The sequence below is a fragment of the Carcharhinus amblyrhynchos genome, unplaced genomic scaffold (genome assembly GCF_965287045.1).
Source record: "Carcharhinus amblyrhynchos unplaced genomic scaffold, sCarAmb.v2.hapA scaffold_787, whole genome shotgun sequence".
In the NCBI taxonomy this organism is placed as follows: Eukaryota; Metazoa; Chordata; class Chondrichthyes; order Carcharhiniformes; family Carcharhinidae; genus Carcharhinus; species Carcharhinus amblyrhynchos.
The window spans coordinates 52,801-70,038 of record NW_027650527.1 but is presented as its reverse complement, the minus strand read 5'-3'; the positions used below and the strand labels follow the sequence as shown (position 1 = coordinate 70,038).

The 17,238-nt window shown below is 56.7% G+C and overlaps 1 pseudogene across 1 annotated transcript; it reads left to right on the top strand.

Annotated features, from left to right (window-relative positions):
• The first annotated feature begins 86 nt into the window (after positions 1–86).
• LOC145340119 (E3 ubiquitin-protein ligase pellino homolog 1-like) lies at positions 87–15,571 on the top strand (annotated as a pseudogene). The gene is made up of 7 exons (XR_013886209.1): positions 87–141; positions 9,058–9,200; positions 9,741–9,870; positions 10,296–10,398; positions 10,518–10,715; positions 13,330–13,518; positions 14,913–15,571. The product of XR_013886209.1 is annotated as an E3 ubiquitin-protein ligase pellino homolog 1-like (transcript).
• Positions 15,572–17,238: the final 1,667 nt, after the last annotated feature.

Genomic DNA, 17,238 nt, shown 5'->3' with positions numbered 1-17,238 from the left:
GCAGTGACACAGGGTAACGCATCCTCCAGCCTCCTCGCTTCGGGCACGCAGCGGGTCTCCCAGGCTCGGATCACTCCGTCTGGGTATCCGAACCCTCCCCTCCCTCTGCATGTAATCCTCTCCTTCTGTTTCCATTTAACGGTAAATGGATGAATGATCGGTGTTGGGGGGGGGGGGGGGTTACAGCGACATCTCTGCTCCTGTCCCCCCACGCTCCCCCACCCCCCCCCCCCACGCACCCCCCACACCCCCACCCTCCCCCGGTCTCCAGAATCCACCGGCTCTGAGTTTATTGTAGAGGTGACAGAAATTAGACAGGTTTCGTCTCAGTGAGTACTGTATGTGTGTGTGTGTGTGTGTGTGTGTGTTTATGTCAGTATCTGTGTGTCTGTTAGTGTGTCTCCATCTGTATGTGTGTGTGTATGTGTGACTGTCTCTGTGTCAGTGTGTGTGTGTCTCTCTCTCTGCTTATGTCTGTGTGTGTGTGTGCGCGCCTGACTGTGTGTGTGAGTGTGTGTGTGTGTGCCTGATTGTGTGTGTGTCTGTGTGTGTGTGCGTGTGTGTGTGTGCCTGACTGTGTGTGTGTCTGTGTGTGTGTGCGTGTGTGTTGTGCCTGACTGTGTGTGTGTCTGTGTGTGTGTGCGTGTGTGTGTGCGTGTGTGTGTGTGTGTGTGTGTGTGTGCCTGACTGTGTGTGTGTCTGTGTGTGTGTGCGTGTGTGTGTGTGTGTGTGTGTGTGTGTGTGCCTGACTGTGTGTGTGTCTGTGTGTGTGTGCTGTGTGTGTGTGGCCTGATTGTGTGTGCGTGTGTGTGTTAGTGTTAGTGTGTGTGTGTGTGTGTGTGTGTGTGTGCGTGTGTGTGTGTGTGTGCCTGACTGTGTGTGTGTCTGTGTGTGTGTGCGTGTGTGTGTGTGTGTGTGTGTTTTTTGCCCATTACAGTCAGAGGGGAAGCTGTGATCAGAGGAAACTGTCTTTTCTGAGAAACAGACACTGGCTGATCCACATGTGTGCGGTTTCTCACTGCTGATGTATCTCCCCACCACCCCCACACAGCTTTCCTCACAGATTCTGGTACTTTATAAATGATGGAAATAACAGTTATGTCTGACTCTGTCTGTCTGTGTGGGGATCTGTCTCTCCGTGTGGGGGTCTGTGTCAGTGTGTGTCAGTGAGCGTGCACCTCCTTGTTTATGTTGGTGTCTGAGACTATATGTCTCTTTGTCCCTTTCTGTCAGTTTGTGTGTCTGCCTGTCTGTGTGCATGTGTGTGTGTTAGTGTTGTTGGGTTCGATTCCATCTTTGGGTCACTGTCTGTGTGCTGTCTGCACATTCTCCCCGTGTCTGCATGGGTTTCCTCTGGTTTCCTCCCACAATGCGAAAGATGTGCGGGTTAGGGTGCTAAATTCTCCCTCAGCGTAACCCGAACAGGAGTCTGGCGACTAGGGATTTTCACAGTAATTTCATCGCAGTGTTAATGAGAGTCTACTACTGGCACTGTTAAATACAAACTATAAAACTGTGTCTGCGTGCGTTGTGACAAGAATGATTGAGGATCGGGCGGTGGATGTTGTCTATATGGACTTTAGCAAGGCCTTTGACCAGGTTCCCCATGACAGACTGTTGCACAGAAGGGATTCAGGGCTGTCGGAGATGGATTGGTTTGGTTATTGGAGACAGTGGAAGGGTGTTTTCCAGAACGGAGATCTGTAGCTAGTGGGTTTCCACAGGGATCAGAGCTGGGACCTCTGCTGTTTGTGGTGTGTATAAATGATCTGGAGGGAAATGTGGTGGGGGGGGGGGCGCTCTGATTAGTAAGCTTGCGGACGACATGAAGATGGATGGAGGTTGTGATACTGTCGAGGGTTGTCAGAGGTTCCAACAGGGTGCAGATAGACTGGAAACTTGAGCGGAGAGAGGGAGAGGAGTTTAATCCGTACAAATGCGAGGCGATGCATGTTGGAAGGTCTAACACAGGAGAGAGGTATGCAGCAAATGGCAGAACCCATTAACTTACAGAGGGATCTGGGCGTACAGGTCCCTGAAAGTGGCAACACAGGTACTAAAGAAGGCGTATATGGCATGCTGGCCTTCATCAGCCGAGGATTGGAGTATAAAAGTGATGTTACAGCCATAAAAAACTTTAGTTAGGGCGCACTTGGAATATAGTGTACAGATCTGGGTGGAAGTGTTACTGTCACTTAATAATCTCTCTCCCCCCCAGCACCCTGTGTTACTGACTGTATCTGTACTGATGTTAATCCAGCTCCCTCACACTGTCACTCAGTAACCCCTCTCTCCCCCCCCCCAGCACCCTGTGTTACTGACTGTATCTGTATTGATGTTAATCCAGCTCCCTCACACTGTCACTCAGTAACCCCTCTCTCCGCCCCCCAGCACCCTGTGTTACTGACTGTATCTGTACTGATGTTAATCCAGCTCCCCTCACACTGTCACTCAGTAACCCCTCTCTCCCCCCCAGCACCCTGTGTTACTGACTGTATCTGTACTGATGTTAATCCAGCTCCCTCACACTGTCACTCAGTAACCCCTCTCTCCCCCCCCAGCACCCTGTGTTACTGACTGTATCTGTACTGATGTTAATCCAGCTCCCTCACACTGTCACTCAGTAACCCCTCTCTCCCCCCCCCAGCACCCTGTGTTACTGACTGTATCTGTACTGATGTTAATCCAGCTCCCTCACACTGTCACTCAGTAACCCCTCTCTCCCCCCCCAGCACCCTGTGTTACTGACTGTATCTGTACTGATGTTAATCCAGCTCCCTCACACTGTCACTCAGTAACCCCTCTCTCCCCCCCCAGCACCCTGTGTTACTGACTGTATCTGTACTGATGTTAATCCAGCTCCCTCACACTGTCACTCAGTAACCCCTCTCTCCCCCCCCAGCACCCCGTGTTACTGACTGTATCTGTACTGATGTTAATCCAGCTCCCTCACACTGTCACTCAGTAACCCCTCTCTCCCCCCCAGCACCCTGTGTTACTGACTGTATCTGTACTGATGTTAATCCAGCTCCCTCACACTGTCACTCAGTAACCCCTCTCTCCCCCCAGCACCCTGTGTTACTGACTGTATCTGTACTGATGTTAATCCAGCTCCCTCACACTGTCACTCAGTAACCCCTCTCTCCCCCCAGCACCCTGTGTTACTGACTGTATCTGTACTGAAGTTAATCCAGCTCCCTCACACTGTCACTCAGTAACCCCTCTCTCCCCCCAGCACCCTGTGTTACTGACTGTATCTGTACTGATGTTAATCCAGCTCCCTCACACTGTCACTCAGTAACCCCTCTCTCCCCCCCAGCACCCTGTGTTACTGACTGTATCTGTACTGATGTTAATCCAGCTCCCTCACACTGTCACTCAGTAACCCCTCTCCCCCCCACAGCACCCTGTGTTACTGACTGTATCTGTACTGATGTTAATCCAACTCCCTCACACTGTCACTCAGTAACCCCTCTCTCCCCCCCAGCACCCTGTGTTACTGACTGTATCTGTACTGATGTTAATCCAGCTCCCTCACACTGTCACTCAGTAACCCCTCTCTCCCCCCCCCAGCACCCTGTGTTACTGACTGTATCTGTACTGATGTTAATCCAGCTCCCTCACACTGTCACTCAGTAACCCCTCTCTCCCCCCCCAGCACCCTGTGTTACTGACTGTATCTGTACTGATGTTAATCCAGCTCCCTCACACTGTCACTCAGTAACCCCTCTCTCCCCCCCCAGCACCCTGTGTTACTGACTGTATCTGTACTGATGTTAATCCAGCTCCCTCACACTGTCACTCAGTAACCCCTCTCTACCCCCCAGCACCCTGTGTTACTGACTGTATCTGTACTGATGTTAATCCAGCTCCCTCACACTGTCAGTCAGTAACCCCTCTCTCCCCCCAGCACCCTGTGTTACTGACTGTATCTGTACTGATGTTAATCCAGCTCCCTCACACTGTCACTCAGTAACCCCTCTCTCCCCCCAGCACCCTGTGTTACTGACTGTATCTGTACTGATGTAATCCAGCTCCCTCACACTGTCACTCAGTAACCCCTCTCTCCCCCAGCACCCTGTGTTACTGACTGTATCTGTACTGATGTTAATCCAGCTCCCTCACACTGTCACTCAGTAACCCCTCTCTCCCCCCCAGCACCCTGTGTTACTGACTGTATCTGTACTGATGTAATCCAGCTCCCTCACACTGTCACTCAGTAACCCCTCTCCCCCCCAGCACCCTGTGTTACTGACTGTATCTGTACTGATGTTAATCCAGCTCCTCACACTGTCACTCAGTAACCCCTCTCTCCCCCCCAGCACCCTGTGTTACTGACTGTATCTGTACTGATGTTAATCCAGCTCCCTCACACTGTCACTCAGTAACCCCTCTCTCCCCCAGCACCCTGTGTTACTGACTGTATCTGTACTGATGTTAATCCAGCTCCCTCACACTGTCACTCAGTAACCCTCTCTCCCCCCCAGCACCCTGTGTTACTGACTGTATCTGTACTGATGTTAATCCAGCTCCCTCACACTGTCACTCAGTAACCCCTCTCTCCCCCCCCAGCACCCTGTGTTACTGACTGTATCTGTACTGATGTTAATCCAGCTCCCTCACACTGTCACTCAGTAACCCCTCTCTCCCCCCCAGCACCCTGTGTTACTGACTGTATCTGTACTGATTAGGACTCGCTTCCACGGGGGGAGTTGGGGAGAATGTGGGACTCGCTCCCACGGGGGGAGTGGGGGGAGAATGTGGGACTCGCTCCCACAGGGAGTGTTCGAGGTGAATAGTGTTGACATGTTTAAGGGGGGAAGGTGGATAAACACATGAGGGAGAGAGAAATAGAAGGAAATGGAGATGGGAGGAGATGGAGGGAGGGGCTTGAATGGGATAGAAACAGTGGCAGATGGGCTGAATGGCCTCACTCAGCGCTGGAGAGTGGGTCTATCTCCCAGGGAAGGAGATGTGAGGTGTGTTTTGGATCACGATGTATCTCTGATAGAGAGGAGGGTGTTAAATGTGGATCCAGAGACATGTATTGAGTTGCCTGGATTCTGATAGAGAGCTGGGGGAATGCACTGCAGTGTGACTCACTCTGGATTCCAATCAGAAAGCATATTCATCGACCGCCCACTCTCTCTGAGGGGGGGCACTGTATCGGGGGAGTGAGGATTGCAGCCCTGTATTAGAAATATATCAGCCATTCCTTCACTGTCACTGGGTCAAAATCCTCAAACTCCCTCACTAACAGTGCTGTGGATGCACCGACCCTCCCACAGTGCGGCGCTCCCTCAGCACCGACCCTCCCACAGTGCGGCGCTCCCTCAGCACCGACCCTCCCACAGTGCGGCGCTCCCTCAGCACCGACCCTCCACAGTGCGGGACTCCCTCAGCACCGACCCTCCACAGTGCGGCGCTCCCTCAGCACCGACCCTCCCGCAGTGCGGCGCTCCCTCAGCACCGACCCTCCCACAGTGCGGCGCTCCCTCAGCACCGACCCTCCCCCAGTGCGGGACTCCCTCAGCACCGACCCTCCCACAGTGCGGCGCTCCCTCAGCACCGACCCTCCCGCAGTGCGGCGCTCCCTCGGCACCGACCCTCCCGCAGTGCGGCGCTCCCTCGGCACCGACCCCCCCCACAGTGCGGCGCTCCCTCGGCACCGACCCTCCCACAGTGCGGCGCTCCCTCGGCACCGACCCTCCCAGAGTGCGGCGCTCCCTCAGCACCGACCCTCCCACAGTGCAGCGCTCCCTCGGCACCGACCCTCCCACAGTGCGGCGCTCCCTCGGCACCGACCCTCCCACAGTGCGGGGCTCCCTCGGCACCGACCCTCCCACAGTGTGGCGCTCCCTCAGCACCGACCCTCCCACAGTGCGGCGCTCCCTCAGCACCGACCCTCCCAGAGTGCGGCGCTCCCTCGGCACCGACCCTCCCACAGTGCGGCGCTCCCTCGCACCGACCCTCCCACAGTGCGGCGCTCCCTCGGCACCGACCCTCCCACAGTGCGGCGCTCCCTCAGCACCGACCCTCCCACAGTGCGGCGCTCCCTCAGCACCGACCCTCCCACAGTGCGGCGCTCCCTCAGCACCGACCCTCCCACAGTGCAGGGCTCCCTCAGAACCTAGTGATCCAGAACAGGGAGAGAGACAGAGACAGAGGCAGGGAGAGGGACAGAGAGAGGAAGAGAATGAGACAGAAACAGAGAGAGAGACAGACAGACAGACAGAGAGAGAGAGATATGGAGAGAGACACAGGGAGTGAGCAACAGAAGGAGAGAGAGATAAACAGAAAGTGAGAGGGAGAGAGAGGGTGAGATGGACAGAGCAAGGGAGAGACGGCGAGAGAGACAGAGAGCCGGAGAGGGAGTGACAGATAATGTATGGCCCTGTTATGCAGTGTTTCAAACCCACGGTATGTGGCAGGGTTTTGTTGCAGTCAGTGTCTGGGATGTGAGCTCTGCACTGATGGGTATAGTGTGACTCAGAGCAGAGTGAGTATTGTCCCCATTCTGCTGCACAATGTGATCGATATACACTCAGCACAGCTCCCAGTCAGCGATCAGGCTGCAGTATCTCCTCCAGCTCTCCCTTCCCACACACAGACTGTCTACACCACACTGCCTTCTCCATCCAGCCCCACCATTCATCACCCGGACAGACTGAGCCCAGTCTGAGACAAGCACCCTCCCACTGCACCATCACACACACACACACACACACACACACACACCGACACAGACACACCAACACATATACATACGCACCACCCCGAGGCAGAAACATCACTCCCAGGGCAGCTCCCCTCCCTGTCTAACCCCTGCTGTACCTGTCCTGGGAGTGTTTGATGGGGGAACAGTGTAGAGGGAGCTTTACTCTGTATCTAACCCCGTGCTGTACCTGTCCTGGGAGTGTTTGATGGGGGGACAGTGTAGAGGGAGCTTTACTCTGTATCTAACCCCGTGCTGTACCTGTCCTGGGAGTGTTTGATGGGGGACAGTGTAGAGGGAGCTTTACTCTGTATCTAACCCCGTGCTGTACCTGTCCTGGGAGTGTTTGATGGGGGGTCAGTGTAGAGGGAGCTTTACTCTGTATCTAACCCTGTGCTGTACCTGTCCTGTGAGTGTTTGATGGGGGGACAGTGTAGAGGGAGCTTTACTCTGTATCTAACCCCGTGCTGTACCTGTCCTGTGAGTGTTTGATGGGGGGACAGTGTAGAAGGAGCTTTACTCTGTATCTAACCCCGTGCTGTACCTGTCCTGTGAGTGTTTGATGGGGGGACAGTGTAGAAGGAGCTTTACTCTGTATCTAACCCCGTGCTGTACCTGTCTGGGAGTGTTTGATGGGGGGACAGTGTAGAGGGAGCTTTACTCTGTATCTAACCCCGTGCTGTACCTGTCCTGGGAGTGTTTGATGGGGGGACAGTGTAGAGGGAGCTTTACTCTGTATCTAACCCCGTGCTGTACCTGTCCTGGGGGTGTTTGATGGGGGGACAGTGTAGAGGGAGCTTTACTCTGTATCTAACCCCGTGCTGTCCCTGTCCTGGGAGTGTTTGATGGGGGGATAGTGTAGAGGGAGCTTTACTCTGTATCTAACCCCGTGCTGTACCTGTCCTGGAGTGTTTGATGGGGGGACAGTGTAGAGGGAGCTTACTCTGTATCTAACCCCGTGCTGTACCTGTCCTGGGAGTGTTTGATGGGGGACAGTGTAGCGGGAGCTTTACTCTGTATCTAACCCCGTGCTGTACCTGTCCTGGGAGTGTTTGATGGGGACAGTGTAGAGGGAGCTTTACTCTGTATCTAACCCCGTGCTGTACCTGTCCTGGGAGTGTTTGATGGGGGGACAGTGTAGAGGGAGCTTTACTCTGTGTCTAACCCCGTGCTGTACCTGTCCTGGGAGTGTTTGATGGGGGGACAGTGTAGAGCGAGCTTTACTCTGTATCGAACCCCGTGCTGTACCTGTCCTGGGAGTGTTTGATGGGGGACAGTGTAGAGAGAGCTTTACTCTGTATCTAACCCCGTGCTGTACCTGTCCTGGGAGTGTTTGATGGGAGACAGTGTAGAGGGAGCTTTACTCTGTATCTAACCCCATGCTGTACCTGTCCTGGGAGTGTTTGATGGGGGGACAGTGTAGAGGGAGCTTTACTCTGTATCTAACCCCGTGCTGTACCTGTCCTGGGAGTGTTTGATGGGGGACAGTGTAGAGAGAGCTTTACTCTGTATCTAACCCTGTGCTGTACCTGTCCTGGGAGTGTTTGATGGGGACAGTGTAGAGGGAGCTTTACTCTGTATCTAACCCCGTGCTGTACCTGTCCTGGGAGTGTTTGATGGGGGGACAGTGTAGAGGGAGCTTTACTCTGTATCGAACCCTGTGCTGTACCTTCTGGGAGTGTTGATGGGGACAGTGTAGAGGGAGCTTTACTCTGTATCTAACCCTGTGCTGTACCTGTCCTGGGAGTGTTTGATGGGGGGGACAGTGTAGAGGGAGCTTTACTCTGTATCTAACCCCGTGCTGTACGTGTCCTGGGAGTGTTTGATGGGGGGGACAGTGTAGAGGGAGCTTTACTCTGTATCTAACCCCGTGCTGTACCTGTCCTGGGAGTGTTTGATGGGGACAGTGTAGAGGGAGCTTTACTCTGTATCTAACCCCGTGCTGTACGTGTCCTGGGAGTGTTTGATGGGAGACAGTGTAGAGGGAGCTTTACTCTGTATCTAACCCCGTGCTGTACCTGTCCTGGGAGTGTTTGATGGGGGGACAGTGTAGAGGGAGCTTTACTCTGTATCTAACCCCGTGCTGTACCTGTCCTGGGAGTGTTTGATGGGGGGGACAGTGTAGAGGGAGCTTTACTCTGTATCTAACCCTGTGCTGTACCTGTCCTGGGAGTGTTTGCCAGTTGCTATAATAGATTTGTTTCTGTGATTGTTACAAACTTTGAGTAATAATTCCTGGGGGAATGTGGTGGGGAGGCCGGTGGCAGTAAGTGGGAGTGTTTATGATGATGTGTTGTCGGAGTGAGGATCACAAGCTGTTTAACTCCGTGTTCTGTTGCTAGAATGGTGCTAGAAGGATGCAGTGAGGCAGTCACACCTAAAGCATCGGATCTGCAGAGACCCTCGGAGCTTCCGATTGTCCCATCGGCACCGAGAACTCCATCGACAAGGATATCGTCAAATATGGAGAGTTCATCGTGTTAGGGTAAGATCCCCCACACCCTGATTGTTGAAGACTCTGTGTTCACTCCGCACGGAGAAATTGCCCTTATTGCACAGAGGATTGGAACGTTTGATTTATTATTGTCACGTGTACTGGGATACAGTGAAAAGTATTGTTTCTGGCAAAGCATACCGTTCATAGAGAAGGAAAGGAGAGGGTGCAGAATGTAGTGTTACAGTCACAGCGAGGGTGTAGAGAAAGATCAACTCAATATTTGATTTATTATTGTCACGTGTATTGGGATACAGTGAAAAGTATTGTTTCTGGTGTGCTGTACAGACAAAGCATACCATTCATAGAGAAGGAAAGGAGAGAGTGCAGAATGTAGTGTTACAGTCATAGCTAGGATGTAGAGAAAGATCAGATTAATATACGAGTGGCACAGTGGGTTAGTGCCGCTGCCTCACTGCGCCAGGGAACCGGGTTGGATTCCCAGCCTTGGGTCACTGTCTGTGTGGAGCCTGCACATTCTCCCCGTGTCTGCACGGTGCGACACTAACTGACCCCTTCTCTCTCAACCAGTTACAACGGATCACTGGCAAATGGCGACAGAGGGAGACGAAGGAGTCGACTGGCTCTGTACAAGAGACTGAGTGCCAATGGCGTCAAACCGGATGTCATCCACATCACATCCACACCGCTGGCCTCAAAGGTACCGTCCGTCAAAGCAATTTCCCATCTCCTCTCTGCCCACCTCCCTCGGCACCGACCCTCCCGCAGTGCGGCTCTCCCTCGGCACCGACCCTCCCGCAGTGCGGCGCTCCCTCGGCACCGACCCTCCCGCAGTGCGGCGCTCCCTCGGCACCGACCCTCCCACAGTGCGGCTCTCCCTCGGCACCGACCCTCCCGCAGTGCGGCGCTCCCTCGGCGCCGACCCTCCCGCAGCGCGGCGCTCCCTCGGCACCGACCCTCCCACAGTGAGGCGCTCCCTCTGTATAGCAGCGGTGAGTTATGGGAGTCTGGAATTTGGAGACCCTTCCTACACTGCAAAGGCATGTCACTGGGCGCGAGGGGGAATCTGAAATGTGAATGTGATTCCCTCGGTGATGTGGGACTAAGACTGGATTCTGATTTCAGGCTCTGACTAACATGGGGCAGCCACAGCGTATCTTATACCCTATCACGGAGTCAGTCCGTCATTGTGGAGTACAGTCACGACAGCAACACCGACATGTTCCAGGTAAGCAGGGCACGGTGCGCGGGCAGGGTGGGTTCGGACACCGGGGTCCCTCCCGCTCCTCCCCCTCACTGAGCTGAACTTCCAATTCCTCTCGTCTCTCCTCCTCCCGTTATTTACAGATCGGCCGATCCACTGAGTCCCTGATTGATTTTGTGGTGACGGACACAGCCCCGAACAGCCAGCTGAGCAGCGAGACACAATCCCTGCAGAGCACCATCTCCAGGTTCGCCTGTCGTATCAGCTGTGAGCGTAACCCGCCCTACATCGCCCGTATCTACGCTGCCGGCTTTGATTCCTCCAAGAACATCTTCCTCGGAGTAAGTAGGAGCCGCCAGTCTCTCTCTCTCTCTCTCTCCGGTCTCATTCCCTATCTCTCCCACTCCTATCCCTCTCTCGGGACGTCCCAGAGTGAAACACAGACCCGTCCCCCATCTCTCCCGCTCCTATCCCTCCCTGGGACATCCCAATGAGAAACACAGACCCTTCCCCCATCTCTCCCGCTCCTATCCCTCTCTCGGACATCCCAAAGTGAAACACAGATCCCGTCCCCCATCTCTCCCACTCCTATCCCTCCCTCGGGACATCCCAAAGTGAAACACAGACCCTGCACCACCCCCCACATCTCTCCAGTCCCTCTCCCCCCACCTCAGGACGTCCCAAAGCGTGTCTCTCACACACACTGAAGGAGTTTTTATTTGAAGTGTGCTCACTGTCGTAATGTAGGAAAGGCAGCAGCCAATTTACACACAGCAAGATCCCATACACGGCAATGTGATCATCACCCAGATCAGCTGTTTTTAGTGATGTCAGTTTGAGGGAGAAATATTGGTCCCGGCACTCCAGGGAGATTCTCCCCCCACCCCTCACACACTGCCAGCCTCGCTCTGCTACCAACAGAGGCCGTGGGATCCTTTACACCCACCCCGAGAGGGCAGATGGAGTCTTGGTTTAATGTCTCATCCAGAAAGACAGCACCTCCCCGACAGTGCGGCGCTCCCTCGGCACCGACCCTCCCGCGGTGCGGCGCTCCCTCGGCACCGACCCTCCCGCGGTGCGGCGCTCCCTCGGCACCGACCCTCCCGCGGTGCGGCGCTCCCTCGGCACCGACCCTCCCGCGGTGCGGCGCTCCCTCGGCACCGACCCTCCCGCGGTGCGGCGCTCCCTCGGCACCGACCCTCCCGCGGTGCGGCGCTCCCTCGGCACCGACCCTCCCGCGGTGCGGCGCTCCCTCGGCACCGACCCTCCCGCGGTGCGGCGCTCCCTCGGCACCGACCCTCCCGCGGTGCGGCGCTCCCTCGGCACCGACCCTCCCGCGGTGCGGCGCTCCCTCGGCACCGACCCTCCCGCGGTGCGGCGCTCCCTCGGCACCGACCCTCCCGCGGTGCGGCGCTCCCTCGGCACCGACCCTCCCGCGGTGCGGCGCTCCCTCGGCACCGACCCTCCCGCGGTGCGGCGCTCCCTCGGCACCGACCCTCCCGCGGTGCGGCGCTCCCTCGGCACCGACCCTCCCGCGGTGCGGCGCTCCCTCGGCACCGACCCTCCCACAGTGCGGCGCTCCCTCGGCACCGACCCTCCCGCGGTGCGGCGCTCCCTCGGCACCGACCCTCCCGCAGTGCGGCGCTCCCTCGGCACCGACCCTCCCGCAGTGCGGCGCTCCCTCTGCACCGACCCTCCCGCAGTGCGGCGCTCCCTCAGCACTGCATGTGGTGCAGGGAATAAAATGTTACCCAGGGTGGGGGTGATTGGTTAGCTGATGGGAAGCAGAGAGTAGGCATAAATGGGTCATTTTTGGGTTGGTGTGGTGTAACTGGTGGAGTGACACAGGGATCAGTGCTGGGACCTTAACTGTTCATAATCCACTTCAGTGATTTGTACTGAAGGGACAGAATGTCGGGTCGCTAAATTTTCCGATGACACAAAGCTCGGTGGGACAGTAAGCTGTGTCGGGGATGTAGGGAGTCTGCAGAGGGACATGGACAGGTTCAGTGAGCGGGCAATGATTTGTCAGATGGAGTGTAACGCGGGGGAAATGTGTCCACTCTGGGAACAAGAATAGCAAAGCAGTGGCTGACTGGAGTGGAGAGAGATTGGGAAACTCCGAGATACAGAGGGATCTGGGTGTCCCAGGAAAAGTTCACCTGCAGAGACAGCCAGTGATCAGGAAGGCAAGTGGAACATTGTTTATCGGGAGGGGGACGGAATGTAAAACTCGGGAAGTCTTGCTCCAGCTGTATGGGAGTCCACATCTGGGACACTGTGCTCAGTTTGAGTATCTTTATTGGGGGAGGGATAGACTCACATTGGAGGCCATTCAGAGAAGGTTCACTGGGCTGGGGGAAGGGGGGGTGTTTGTCCTACAGGAAAAGTTTGGGCAGGTTGGTGACCTGGAACCCCATTGGAGTTGAGAAAAGTGAATGGGGTTCTTGACAGCACCATTCTGAGGGGCCAAATGGCCTCCTGTTTATCCAAAGTCAAAATATTCTGATTGACACTGGGAAGTATCAGTCAGGTCCATGGGACCCTGACCTCGATGCTGCCATATTCTAAATGGGAGGGTAGGGGGTGGGGGAGCACAATCCAGTGACTCACACATTAACACCACAGGGGATGGAGGTGACTGGGTATCGAGAGCAATGTTCAGGCTGGGACTAAGTCTCCGAACCCCCAGAAATGAAAATATCCCAGAATTCGGGTGTTTGGGAAAGATAGCTGGGAGAGAAATCTTGTTAAATCCATATCGTTCCATATGTTTGAATGGAAATTTTTATTACATTCATCCCATCTGTGTTTTGCATCCCATCTCTCTCCATATTTACCCAGTCTGTGTTCCCCCCCCTCTGTATTTACCCCAGTCTGTGTTCTCCCCCCTCCCTCTCTCTGTATTTACCCCAGTCTGTGTTCTCACCCCCTCTCTGTGTCCCCACCCTCTAGGAGCGAGCAGCTAAATGGCGGACGCCGGACGGTCTGATGGACGGACTCACCACAAACGGGGTTCTGGTGATGCACCCGGCACACGGGTTCTCGGAAGAATCCCCCCCTGGCGTCTGGCGTGAGATCTCTGTCTGTGGCAACGTCTACGCACTGAGGGAAACAAGGTCGGCCCAGCAGAGAGGGAAGCTGGTATGTCCACTGTATCTAACCCCGTGCTGTACCTGTCCTGGGAGTGTTTGATGGGGGGACAGTGTAGAGGGAGCTTTACTCTGTATCTAACCCCGTGCTGTACCTGTCCTGGGAGTGTTTGATGGGGGGACAGTGTAGAGGGAGCTTTACTCTGTATCTAACCCCGTGCTGTACCTGTCCTGGGAGTGTTTGATGGGGGGACAGTGTAGAGGGAGCTTTACTCTGTATCTAACCCCGTGCTGTACCTGTCCTGGGAGTGTTTGATGGGGGGACAGTGTAGAGGGAGCTTTACTCTGTATCTAACCCCGTGCTGTACCTGTCCTGGGAGTGTTTGATGGGGGGACAGTGTAGAGGGAGCTTTACTCTGTATCTTACCCCGTGCTGTACCTGTCCTGGGAGTGTTTGATGGGGGACAGTGTAGAGGGAGCTTTACTCTGTATCTAACCCCGTGCTGTATCTGTCCTGGGAGTGTTTGATGGGGGGACAGTGTAGAGGGAGCTTTACTCTGTATCTAACCCCGTGCTGTACCTGTCCTGGGAGTGTTTGATGGGGGGACAGTGTAGAGGGAGCTTTACTCTGTATCTAACCCCGTGCTGTACCTGTCCTGGGAGTGTTTGATGGGGGGACAGTATAGAGGGAGCTTTACTCTGTATCTAACCCCGTGCTGTACCTGTCCTGGGAGTGTTTGATGGGGGGACAGTGTAGAGGGAGCTTTACTCTGTATCTAACCCCGTGCTGTACCTGTCCTGGAGTGTTTGATGGGGGACAGTGTAGAGGGAGCTTTACTCTGTATCTAACCCGTGCTGTACCTGTCCTGGGAGTGTTTGATGGGGGACAGTGTAGAGGGAGCTTTACTCTGTATCTAACCCCGTGCTGTACCTGTCCTGGGAGTGTTTGATGGGGGACAGTGTAGAGGGAGCTTTACTCTGTATCTAACCCCGTGCTGTACCTGTCCTGGGAGTGTTTGATGGGGGGACAGTGTAGAGGGAGCTTTACTCTGTATCTAACCCCGTGCTGTACCTGTCCTGGGAGTGTTTGATGGGGGGACAGTGTAGAGGGAGCTTTACTCTGTATCTAACCCCGTGCTGTACCTGTCCTGGGAGTGTTTGATGGGGGGACAGTGTAGAGGGAGCTTTGGGAGCTTTACTCTGTATCTAACCCCGTGCTGTACCTGTCCTGGGAGTGTTTGATGGGGGACAGTGTAGAGGGAGCTTTACTCTGTATCTAACCCCGTGCTGTCCCTGTCCTGGGAGTGTTTGATGGGGGACAGTGTAGAGGGAGCTTTACTCTGTATCTAACCCCCGTGCTGTCCCTTTGATGGGGACAGTGTAGAGGGAGCTTTACTCTGTATCTAACCCCCGTGCTGTCCCCTCTCTGTTCTGTTTCCGGTGAAGATTGAGAATGAGTCGAACGTTCTGCAGGACGGATCGCTGATCGATCTGTGCGGTGCCACCCTGCTTTGGCGAACCACCGAGGGGCTGGAGAACGCCCCCACCCTCAAGCACCTGGAGGCCCTGCGGCAGGAGGTGAACGCGGCGAGGCCGCAGTGCCCGGTGGGATTCAGCACGCTGGCCTTCCCCAGCCTGGCGCACCGCGAGGTGGTCGACAAGCAGCAGCCCTGGGTCTACGTCAGCTGCGGGCACGTCCACGGCTACCACAGCTGGGGCTGCCGCAAGGAGGGCGGGGGGGGTGGTGGTGGTGGGGGGGCCGGGGACGAGCGCGAGTGCCCCCTCTGCCGACAGGTGGGGCCCTACGTGCCCCTGTGGATGGGCTGCGAGGCCGGCTCCTACCTGGACGCCGGGCCCCCCAGCCACGCCTTCTGCCCCTGCGGCCACGTCTGCTCGGCCAAGACGGTCAAGTACTGGTCGCGCATCCCCCTGCCCCACGGCACGCACGACTTCCCACGCCGCCTGCCCCTTCTGTGCCACCTGGCTAACCGGCACCAAGGGCTACGTCAAGCTCATCTACCAGGGACCCATCGACTGAATACGCACCCCCCCCCCACCTTCTCCCTGCATCCTCCCCTCTCGCTGTCCCTTTCCGTCCCAGCACCTCCCCCCCCCCCCCTACAATCATTATATTTATGCAAAAGCCTTGTCTCTTTTTTAATAAAAAGATAATAAAAAGATATATATACTCTCTGTCGGCAGGCGATGTTTGAAACACGAGTCTCAGTTTGTGGGATTTTATTGGAAAAGGTTGGATTGAAAGGTTTAAAAGTGGTTTCACTCGTTAATTCCCCCCTTCCCCGTTTACCTGGGGTTCAGGATCTCTCTCCCCCCCCACTCCCTGCCCCAGCTCCCGATCCACACTCCGTTCTGGAGGGAGTGGGACGGCCCCGTCACCCAGTGCAAGGCCCTCTCGCTGTGCGAGGGATCAGAAAACTAACTCCACGCCAATGCCCACAACCTCTGCGCTTGTTATTGCCGGCGCTCCCTCGGCACCGACCCTCCCCCGCAGTGCGGCGCTCCCTCGGCACCGACCCTCCCACAGTGCGGCGCTCCCTCGGCACCGACCCTCCCACAGTGCGGCGCTCCCTCGGCACCGACCCTCCCACAGTGCGGCGCTCCCTCGGCACTGATCGCCCCCGCAGTGCGGCGCTCCCTCGGCACTGACCCTCCCCCGCAGTGCGGCGCTCCCTCGGCACCGACCCTCCCACAGTGCGGCGCTCCCTCGGCACCGACCCTCCCACAGTGCGGCGCTCCCCTCGGCACCGACCCTCCCACAGTGCGGCGCTCCCTCGGCACCGACCCTCCCACAGTGCGGCGCTCCCTCGGCACTGACCCTCCCACAGTGCGGCGCTCCCTCAGCACTGACCCTCCCACAGTGCGGCGCTCCCTCAGCACTGACCCTCCCACAGTGCGGCACTCCCTCAGCACCGACCCTCCCACAGTGCGGCGCTCCCTCAGCACTGACCCTCCCACAGTGCGGCACTCCCTCAGCACCGACCCTCCCACAGTGCGGCACTCCCTCAGCACCGACCCTCCCACAGTGCGGCGCTCCCTCAGCACTGACCCTCCCACAGTGCGGCGCTCCCTCAGCACTGACCCTCCCACAGTGCGGCGCTCCCTCAGCACTGACCGCCCCCGCAGTGCGGCGCTCCCTCGGCACCGACCCTCCCACAGTGCGGCGCTCCCTCGGCACCGACCCTCCCACAGTGCGGCGCTCCCTCGGCACCGACCCTCCCACAGTGCGGCGCTCCCTCGGCACTGACACTCCCCCGCAGTGCGGCGCTCCCTCAGCACCGACCCTCCCACAGTGCGGCGCTCCCTCAGCACCGACCCTCCCACAGTGCGGCGCTCCCTCAGCACCGACCCTCCCACAGTGCGGCGCTCCCTCAGCACCGACCCTCCCCCGCAGTGCGGCGCTCCCTGGTGCCTGGAAATCTCCCCCCTCTTCCCTGCCCCCGCCAGACAGCAGTGGGGGGGGGGGGGCAGGAAGGGGACATTGAATACAATCGAGGTCAAGTTACAGAGATTCCTGATTGACGTTAGGGGTGGGTGGGGGGTATCGAGGATTATTTGGGGGGTGTCGGCGGGGGTGGGGGTGTAGTGGGGGGGAGAGGAAAGAGAATCTACGAGCAGAACCAGATCACATCAATCGGTGTCGGAGGCCCGAGGGACTTCCCTGTTTCCGAGAAGGCTGCCGGTTCCAGACCCTCATATCTCCTAAACCCCTCAACCCTTACTCCCTCCACATCGGAGTGGGGGGGGGGGGGCA